This window comes from Rattus rattus, chromosome 1 (assembly GCF_011064425.1).
Source record: "Rattus rattus isolate New Zealand chromosome 1, Rrattus_CSIRO_v1, whole genome shotgun sequence".
Lineage (NCBI taxonomy): Eukaryota > Metazoa > Chordata > Mammalia > Rodentia > Muridae > Rattus > Rattus rattus.
Window position 1 is genome coordinate 183,361,916 of NC_046154.1, and position 10,878 is coordinate 183,372,793.

The 10,878-nt window shown below is 41.6% G+C and overlaps 1 pseudogene; it reads left to right on the forward strand.

The window, feature by feature from the left end:
- The first annotated feature begins 6,093 nt into the window (after nt 1-6,093).
- Nucleotides 6,094-10,878, forward strand: LOC116914082 (annotated as a pseudogene).

Sequence of the window (10,878 nt, forward strand, 5' to 3'; positions counted from 1 at the left end):
CATTTAACAACTCAGCCTACTTCAGACCAAGTAATCAGGAAAAAATGTGATATTTGCTTACATGTGGAAGGCATTCAGACAAGCTTCCTTCAGAGAACCTTTACCACCAACACAGAATCAGTGATGACTTCTTTGCCTATAAAATCACACTGCAGAGTAACAACAAATCCTGGGACCCAATATATTTCAAACACGTAAGGCTTTTCAGAACTGATGTTCTTTGGGGCAAAAAAATGAATGAAAGTAATTTCCAAGGTCCATGTGTAGAAGTCCCTCCAAGATTAAAACATCTGGAAGAGGAGAGATGGCTTAGTGGGTAAAGTGCTTGCCATTGAAACATAACAACCTGAGTTTTCAATCCCAAAACCCACGTAAAGCTTGGCACAATAGCACTTGCCAGCCATCCAATGACAAGGAGAGGCAGAGACAGGAGTGAGCCTTGTCAACACAATAGTAAATAACTAGAAACTCTGTCTCAAGCAAGGTGGAAGGCAAAGGACGTTATCCAGCATTATTCTCTGACATCTGCATGCATGCTGTGGTGTGTGTGCCTAAGTAACATATACTCTCTCCCCCTCTGTCTCTGTCTCTGTCTCTGTCTCTGTCTCTGTCTCTGTCTCTCTCTCTCTCTCTCTCTTTTACACACACACACACACACACACACACACACATCATATAGAATCATGTACACAAAGCTAAATAAAATACTAATAATTTTTAAAATGTTGGAGCAGCTTGGCAATCCCTTCCAGATCTGACAAACCTAAAGAAAGTTTTTCTTAAGCCTTGACTGACTTTAGACCTCTGTGACCTAAATTACCAGCTAAGGTCACAACTGAAGACTGTAAGAGTCTACAATAAAAGCTTCTCGGTTACATTTTTCAAACAATGTGATTTAAAGTGGAGCGTCGGCATCTTCAAAAGAAGCTTAAAAGTAGTTAGTCATGCTGTTCGTGTCTCACACACTAATAGACCCTTTTCTTCAAAACAAATAGACCATTCCTTGTGAGTCTGACAGGAAGGACCAGGATAGAAACCTGTACTTAAGAATGTGGTTAGTGAGCAGCCAGACAGTATATCTTTCTCCAACAAATGTCATCACCAGCCGGAGCCTGGAAATGAGAGTCCTTTCGTCTAGAATATCTTCCTAAAGAGCACAACAATCAGGCTAAATGTCATCCTCATTAATCACCCTCTCAGATGAGAGAGTCAATTGTAGAAATTGTATTAAGTCTCATTTCCTGAGTAGACTAGGGGAACTGTAATGTGCAGGCAGCTCTCAGACCTGATATTGGGGTTCAGTCCTGGTGTGCCTCAGCAAGGTAGGATTCTGCAGCTTCCCCTCTCCCTCCTCCTTTACATGCACAATACAGATGGGTGAAAGCAAGAAAAATCCAACGACCCCTAAGGGCTATACCTGAGAGACAAGAGCAGTCCAGACATGCTCTGTCTTCCCAAATGAGGTTTGCTTTCCCATTTAGCAGAAGAGCCTCGGATGCTATCCAAAAATCAATCCATTGTGAATTATAATTGTTATAATTTCTTCACTCTCAAATAGGAAAACATTCTAGTAGAATACGTGAGAATTATATATAGCTTGTGAATGAACATTTAGTCCAGTGCCATGTTTGGGGGGATTATTAAAAAGGCAGGGCATCAAGTGAGGGATGGGGTCGCCATCCCACATTCCAAACTCTGACCCATAATTCTTCCTGTCTGAAAGAAATGCAGGGATGGAAATGGAGAAGAGCCTGAGGAAAAGAAAGTCTAGCGACAGGCCCAAAGGGGAATCCAGTTCAAAGGGGAGGCCCTAAGGTCTAACACTTTTACTGAAGCTATGGGGGGCTCACAAAAAGGGACCTAACATGGCTGCTTTCCAAAAGACCCAACAAGCAGCTAAAAGAGTCAGATGCAGATATTTGTACCCAACTAATGGACAGAAGCTGCTGACCCCTGTGGTTGAATTAGGGGAAAGCTGGAGGCAGCTGAGGAGAAGGGCAACCCTGTAGGAGGACCAGCAGTCTCAATTAATCTGAACCACCAAGATCTCTCAGACACTGGATCACCAACCAGGCAGCGCACACCAGCTGAGATGAGGCCTCCAAGACATATACAGCAGAGGACTCCAGGGTCTGGGTTCAGTCAAAAATGTACCTAACCCTCAAGAGACTGAGGGCCTCAGGACATTTACAGGTCTGGTGGGGTGGGTGGGGTGGGGACGTCCTTGTGGTGATGAGGATGGCAGGGGTATGGGATGTGGAACAGTCAAGGGATGGACTGGGAGGGGAATAAAATCTGGAGTGTAAAAATAACAAATTAATTTAAAATGTGCTAAACATTGTCAATTTTAGACAGAATTAGAACTGTTATACATACATTAATAGCTGGATAATTTTGATGGAAAGGTGAGTATTAATTTTATTTGTACCAGTGATTGTGATGGGGATGCCCAGATGACTGACAGACACTGTTTGTGGATGTTACAGATTATATTCAGAAATGATTGCTATTTGGAATAGGCAGGTTGGAGACTACAGTCCTTTTTCTTTTTTTTTTTTATGCACACACCTGGAATTCAGAATTCGTGCTGAAATTCTAATGTGGAAGGAAATGGGAGTAGGAGTGATCTCCTCTGGGGAGATGGCTAGGTCATGACGCCATCGTGAGTGGGATGCTGCCCTGTTAGAAAAAGCCCAAGGGAATTCATTCACTCTGTTCTTTCATCTGAGATGAGGAAGTACCATTCTACAGAGCAGGAAACTCACCATAACCAAACAGCAAATCTGTTCATCAGACTCCCTAGTTTCCACCACTCTAAGAAAGGATGGCTTCTACCACTAGATAAGAGGAATTTCCATTGTTTTATTCATCCCGGTTTATGGTAGCTCAGTAGGAACCTGAACAGACTTAACCCTGAGGAAAGATGATCCACCCTGGACAGGCTGAATATGTTGAAGTTCAGAACAGATTCAGAGGCAGAAGAGAGGTGAGTTTTCCCTTCTCAGCCTTCTCCTTACCTCCCTCCTTACCTACACTAATCACCTGTGGAGCTGGGAGATCCAGCGTCTGCCCTTGGCTTTCTGACTGCAGCACTAAGAAAAGTATCCCCCCCTCCCACCAATCCTCTAGCCTTCGGCATAAATCATATCATTGCCTTTCCTGTTTGCCAAGTTTGCAGTTAATAGATTGTGAGGCTTCTCAGCATCCAAACTTTAACAAGGCAATGTCCATAATTTAACCCCTCTATATATACCTATATACCCTTATTAATTCTGTTTTTTCTAAGACTTATGACTAATACAATTAGGTACCAGTTTATTCAATGCAAAACAAACTCACATGGAATTGAATTTAATTTTAATATACTAAGACTAAGCATAGCTAATTGTGATTTAAAGAACACACACACAGAGACATACAAACACACAAACACACACACACATCACTATAATGATGGACACCATTTACAACAGATCTTATTATAATGTAATCAATGAAAGTTAATAAGTAATTCAGTAAAATATATTTTTGCTTTGCCAACTTTTTCCTTAAAGTCCCAGATAGTATTAAACTTGAAGACAATATGCAGTCTCACGGTCTCTAAATCTTAGAGTGAAAGCAACCTAAAAGACAGGCAAACAGATGTGTATGACTGGGTTCTAAACTTTTTTACTATGAGAACAAGTAACTTATCATATTTTGCCTATGATAATGCCTTACCAAAGTTTTTTTTTTGCAGTAGGTCTACAAAGCAAAATATCCAGCATGCAGCATGTACTTCCAAAGATATCACTACACGCTTACAAACACATCTATCCTATAAGGGAAACATTCATATGTGTGTTATTACTAAATAGAATATGACTGAAAGTAACATCAGAAATACCAACCTGTGAGTAAAGGTATGGGGGCTGAGGTTACATACTCTGTGGGGGGTTATTTGGATTTTTTTAGAGTATGAGTATTTTGCCCACATGTACATATGTGGAGTATGTCTGTGCCTGGTGCTTACAGATGTCAAAAAAAAAGTAAGGGTTGAATTCCCTGCAACTGGAATCATGAAGGGGTACAAAAACCATATGGGTGCTGGCAACTAAACCCAGGTCCTGTGCAAGAGCATCGAGCGTTCACGGCTGCTGCACCATCTCTCTACCACTTCTCTTTTAAGAAAGAAGGCATTAAAAATGTAATTGAACAAAATTCAAATAGTTCTTCTCTAGAAGCATTTGTAGAAAAAGCAATACTGTGATGGTGTTTTATGTGGTGTGAGAGGAAAGAATGACCTGACATTTCTCTGTTAGAATTATTGACCAACGACAACTTATTACCAACTGCATTTCCTACAGTGATGGCTTTTATAAGAAAAATTAGCTCAAGTTCCTGTCAATTTTGAAAAAAATAAATAGTCAGGAACGAGAGACAGGGAAATAAGCTCTTTAGATGAGACATACAAAGTAAGTCCACATAGCTATTAAAATGTGTTAACCATTGAATGTCATTTTTGCTTTTCAGATACATTTTCATTCTATCTACTGTTTGCCTACTGTTCTGGTTACTTTGTTTATTGGGACAGTGACATTCCAATCAAGAAGTGATGTAAGCCAGTGTGTGCTTTGTCTCACAATTCAAAGGTACAATTACTCAGGAAGCAAAACAGGACTCACACGGTGGAAGCAAGAATAAGAGGCTACATACTCAAATCTCAGAGGATCAGGAAGGAATCAGGCAGAGGACCACAAGTACACATCTTATCTCTGAACCCCAGTTCAACAATCCCTCTAGACTTACAGTTCCAACGGTCTTCAAAGTCCAATGTCTCTCCTGTGATCCAGGACAATCTCTCATCTGCAAGACTCTGGAAAATAAAAAACAACTTACCTTCCAGCATGTGATGGCTCACATGAACAGCTCTACTCTAAAATGAAGAAATGAGGACATAACAGAGAATATCCAGACAAAAGCAAGAGAGAAACACAATGGGGCAAACACCAAACCCTGAAGCTCCATGTCCTGTATCTGACAGAAGCTACAGTGTGCTTGAGTAGAGCTGCCTTTCTAGCTCCACAGACTGTAGAAACTGTGACCTATATTTTGAGCCAATCTCACTTGGTACCATAGCTTTTCTTGGCACATGTCCAACATTTCTAGCATTTTCACTGACCTGGTGTAGTAGTAAGCATTTCACTGCTGGGAACAGACACCATGTCCAATGCAACTCTTATGAGGACAACATTTAATTGGGGCTGGCTTGTAGGTTCAAAGGTTCAGTCCATTATCATCAATGTGGGAACATGGCAGCATCCAGGCATGCACGGCACAGGACAAGCTGAGAGTTCTACATCTTCATCTGAAGACTGTTAGCAGAATACTGACTTCCAGGCAGCTAGGATGAGGGTCTTAAAGCCACACCCACAGTGAGACACCTATTCTAACAAGGACACCTACTCCAACAGGGCCACACCTTTTCCCCCCCATTTTTATTAAATTGGATATTTCTTATTTACATTTCAAATGTTATTCCCTTTCCTGGTTTCCTGTGCATCAGCCCCCTAGCCCCTCCCCCTCCCCTTCTATAAGGGTATTCCCCTCCCCATCCAGCCCCCTCCCCCCTTACCACACACCTTCTAATAGTGCCACTCTCTGGGCTGAGCATATACAAACCATCACACCTGGGGTCTGCAATGCTACTTAGACATCCTTTGAAATATATCACACATTGACCTCTTCTTGCCTCTCTGCTTGGAATCTAACTCAGCAATAGTGTTGGCCTAGGCAGCCTTCTTGAATTTTGGAGCAAGCTACAGTAACGATGTAGATTTGGGGTTTTTTGCTTGCTAGCAAATCTAGCACCATGTGGACAATGTCAAACTCTGCTGCCAGCCTCAGATGTAGGCAACAGTGGCCCCTTCACAACAGCTCCTGGTACCATTGCTCCTAAGCAAGAGAAAACAATTATCTTGGTGGCCCTGCCTAAACAAGATGCCCCTCATGCACTCAATATTCAGGCACTCACCATTCTAGTGACTTGAATAGGCAGGAGCAGGCATGAGGAGCAGTTACCAGAGCTGGAGCTGCTGGTTAAGCCTGAACAAGATGACAACCTCCCAAAAGCACCAGAGACATTGTGGCAGAGCCCATGGGGGTAAAGCCAGTGGGGAGCCTGGTCGGGATTGGTGAAATCCTGGTCAAGAAGCTGGAGGAAAGGGGCTTTGACAAGATTTAGGTGGTCCTTGGCCAGTTTCTGGTACTAAAAGAGATGAAGGCCTCTTTCGAGAATGGCTGAAGAACACATGTGGTGCCAATGCCAAGCAGCGCCGGGACTGCTTTGGGTGCCTTCGAGAATGGTGTGATGCCTTCTTGTCATGTTCTCTGGGGAGCCCTCAGCCCCGCAGCCACAGCATAGAGTCTCTAGGGCCTGCAGCAGGGCGGAGGTCATTCCTGTCCTCCATTAAGGTAAAAATTGCTGTTTTCACCCTCACCTCCTATGCATTCCAGGGTCTTTTGGGAGTTCTCTCCCCTAAGCATTTCAACCTTTCTAGAATTCTCACCTTTGCATGCCTACATCTTCCACCCCTCCCTGCAGTTCCGTGGCAACAGTTAGCAGCTGTGCTGAACGGATTGCTGGGCCCTTCTCCCTCACCATCTGTTGGAAGCCCTTTGACTCCCTTTCTCTCTTTGGCAAAACCAGTCAGTGTCTTTATAAAATATCTTTAAATTAATGAATTCAGTGGCCTTCAAAATTTCTTTTCTAATGCATTTGCATTGGTATGTACTGCAGCTCTCAGGAGCAGTGTCTCACTTCAGAGAACATTTCCTGTTGGGACATACTACAAAGACCCTGTTTGAACAGTTGTGTTGCTAATCTTTTCCAAGCTGCCTTGCTTCCCTTCATTACACCTTAGAAGCCTGCTCACACATTTTTGCACTAAATTTCACATTGTTTTTCATCTTCCTCAAACTTCCCACTATACATCTCACCAAACGCAGTAAGAAATAACCATTCACAACTTACCCGTCTTCAAATTCCCTTAGTCAAACAATTTAGGCTGTTACTTTTTAATTCAGTCCCATGCAATTTATTGGGGCACAGAGAGAATGCTGAAATAAATTGCTTCTAGCCCAACTTTGAACAGGGTCATTGCTTCCCTTTTAGAGCTCATGAACCTGGCTTCTTCTGTCCACATTTTTCTCCACATTCTGGTCTTTGGCACTCTTACCCTATGACCCAATTGAAACATATGAGCCTATAAGGATCATGAAATACCTAAACATAGGATTTGCCCTGTTGGTTCTCTGAAGAGGGTCTACCTAGAAAGTAGACTACTCATTATTCAGCTGTTTATATCTATATACGCCAATAGAAAAGAGATGGTTTATATTTCTCTTCTTACTAGAGAAATTTTAATAGCACAGAATAAAGCTATCCTGCCAAGGTATTAGTAAGAATAGGAGATTCTCTAAGGAAAGGGTGATGGAGGTTGGATCAAGCATTGTTCACTGTGATCAATAGTCATTCAACTGATAAATATCAAATGTTGGCCACTCTTCTAAATAACCACTTCTATACTGAAGTCACTTCTTTTAAAACATCTTGTTAGGACGTTCATAAGTCAGTGAAACACAGAAGAACTAATTAAAGAGCCAGACAAAAGAAAATACAGTAAAGCATACGAATGTGACTAAATTAAGATTTAGAATATGTGTTGGCGTAGGCAAGTTTGTCTTTCAGAAAAGGAAATAATTACGGTTAAAACACCTATTAAGTAGAAGTAATATTGATCTCTCAAGAAAGATGAACAACCTTGTGCTAAGTACTTTCTTTCTTTCATCCAGTGATTTCCTGAAATGTAGGTCTGAGCTTAGAGTTCTGTGGGTACCCTACAGTCCCATCACTTCACCATGCTTGCTGAAACACATGTGGCATTTTCTTAACCATTACTCACCTTTGCTCATCTGATCTGAGCTTTATGATAATATGAGATTCTGCAGCAAAGAGAAATGATTCTAGTGCCCCTTTCACCACTGCCTTTCGCAAGAAAGTGACTTAACAAGAAAAAAATTCAATAAGAATCTTTATAAATGGGAGGACAATTCGATACAGCCTTTAATGACTTTGAATGATTTAATCGCTTGGAGGAGCCTTTCTTTTAAGAAAAAAGCTTTCTTGAAGTAACACATTTTTTAATCAATATAGCACAATGACAAGGATGGCCTGACAGTAGGGTGAAATCCTGTCCATTCACTCACTCAGCTGTCACATTGTCTCGGTGGATTAGAATGCTACATTCAGGACACTGTTACATAGCTCCTTTCTTTTTCAGTAGAAGAGGTGCTGTCTAGTTAGGCATGGTGGCACAGGTCTGTATCCCTAACAACTGGATGACACAGACAGGAGAATCAGAAAATGGAGGACATTCCCAGATATATAGTAAGTTTGATGTCAGTCTCGATTTGTTGCATAGGATACTGTCTCAAACATAGAAACTAAGAAGACAAAAGAAGTGTGCTGGCTTTGTGTCAGTGCTTTTGTTTGTGTCAAACCAAGCTAGGTTGTGCACTCTCACAAGTTCCACTCAAGCAAAAGTAGTATAAATTTCTTGTGTTAATTACTATAAAGAAAATCTAAAACAAAAAAAAACCATTAGCTGGAGAAAAACATCTCTATATCAGTGGACATAAACCTCATCATGCTCAGGGGCCTCAGTCCAGAGATTGGCGGTACTCTGATATTTATATTTTGAAACTTTGAGCCAAATTTCTCAGTTTCCCCATCTAGAATCTTCATATGGAAATAAAAGAATCCATATTTCTAGAATACATAGGTTAACTTTGCCCTTGGATTCTTGTAAATCAAACTTTGCGATGAAAAGGAACCAACCTCACAAAGAAACAATGGGAGAATAGGTCCTTGGTCCTGGGAAGGCTCCATGCCTCAGTGTAGGGAAATGCCAGGACAGGGAGGCAGGAGTGGGTGGGTGGGGGAACACCTCATGGACGTAGGAGGAGGGGGTATGGATAGGGGGTTTCCAAAGAGGAAATGGGGAAAGGGGATAACATTTGAAATGTAAATAAAGAAAATATCCAATAAAAAAAGATTAGCTGATGAGTTTTAAGAAAAAAGGTTCCCACATGCTAGCATTACACATACTCACTATATCCAGTTTCATATCACTTTATACTGTGACTCTAAATTATCCTTTTTCACAGTAAACACACGGTAATTAAAGTCCTACTATTTCAAATGATCTAGATATTAACAGTGGTTTAACCTAAGAAATGTTAAATAGCTAAACCAAGGGAAAAGGGAATGTAAAAATAGGTAACAGGTATGTGCCCCTCAAACCAAAATAAAACTGAAAAGTTCGATTATATGCAAGATCTCATTACCTAGAAGTTACCTCAACTCTAGCAAGACAGAGAAAGAAGAATGTCTGAGACTTACTAGCCCTCAATCTAGCCAAATTATAAGCTCCAGATTTGGTAAGAAAATCTGTCTTCAAAAAAAAGGTGAAGAGTGATTAATGAAGCATAGACTCATGTGCGCGCGCGCGCACACACACACACACACACACACACACACACACACAGAGAGAGAGAGAGAGAGACAGAGACAGAGAGACAGAGAGACAGAGAGAGAGTCACGCATGCATACATGCACACATGCACATATGCACATGCCACTACCACCACCACCACCACCGCACAGGTGGAGGAGGGAGGGAGAGAGGGAGAGAGGGAGAGAATTTTATTATCATTAACCTAGACTTTAGTATTATTAACCTAAGCATTTACTTCTCTTCTTCCTCATTCCTGCTTATGAGAAACTATGATGTCAATGAGGTTTCAGAGTTCCTTCTTCTTATTACCTGATCCCCACACTGTAATTCAAAACCAACCACGATGTTGTTGAGCAGTCTGTATTCACTTCCGGCTGTTCTCTTCGGCTAACTTGTTTCTGAGGTCGGATCATCATCAGTAACAAACAGGGGGTTCTGTGTACAAACAGCAGGGACCACACAGTCCAGGGATTTATTTTTAATCTGAAAGTGTTCATGAGCAAAATTCAGTATTAATTCATAACTTTTCTTAAAGAAACTATTTTCTACTTTCTAGAAAAATAAAGGTATTTTAATGATCTTGAGCTCTGACGCTGTCTGTTAACAGTGAGCTCATCATACTCCTCATCATCACGCTGGCGACTGGAAATGTGTTAAACAGTCACTACCTGGTAAAATACAGCTGTGTTCGAGTCCAGTTCCAGTGAGTGACAGAGAAGAAGGAAGTCAATTCCAATCTCACATTATTGCAGAGGGCATTTTGTTAACAGCTGAACAGCATGTTGGGTAATTTCAGGTTTGTCACTGAGCAGCCTGAGAGACTGGTAAGGTTAATATCAATCCTTTGCTTTGGCGAAAGTGTGGCAAGCAGCATTTTAACCCAAATTAGAAACAGTCTGAATTGAGAAATGCCTCCTACCCTGTTTGTTTCTTGATTTCTTGGTTTCTGTGTTCCTTCCTTCCTTCCTTCCTTCCTTCCTTCCTTCCTTCCTTCCTTCCTTCCTTCCTCCCTCCCTCCCTCCCTCCCTTCCTTCCTTCCTGTCTTTCTTTCCTTCCCTATTTATTGATGATTGATTGATTGATTGATTGATTGTTGCTGGCTTTCTGCTGTGTTTTGTGTTAGTAATTGCTTCTTGCCTCCCCTGAATTAGGTAAGGCTAGCACGACCCCAAAGCAGTATTGCTGTTACTCCGTACAGAATTATCCTTTGAATTTGATGCTCTATGCAATGCGCTTCTGTCCAGACAGCCGCAGACAACAAGCCTGCCTTACAGTCCTTCTCACGGCCGAAGCCAGCTTCCTGGGAAGCAGTTACGTCTAA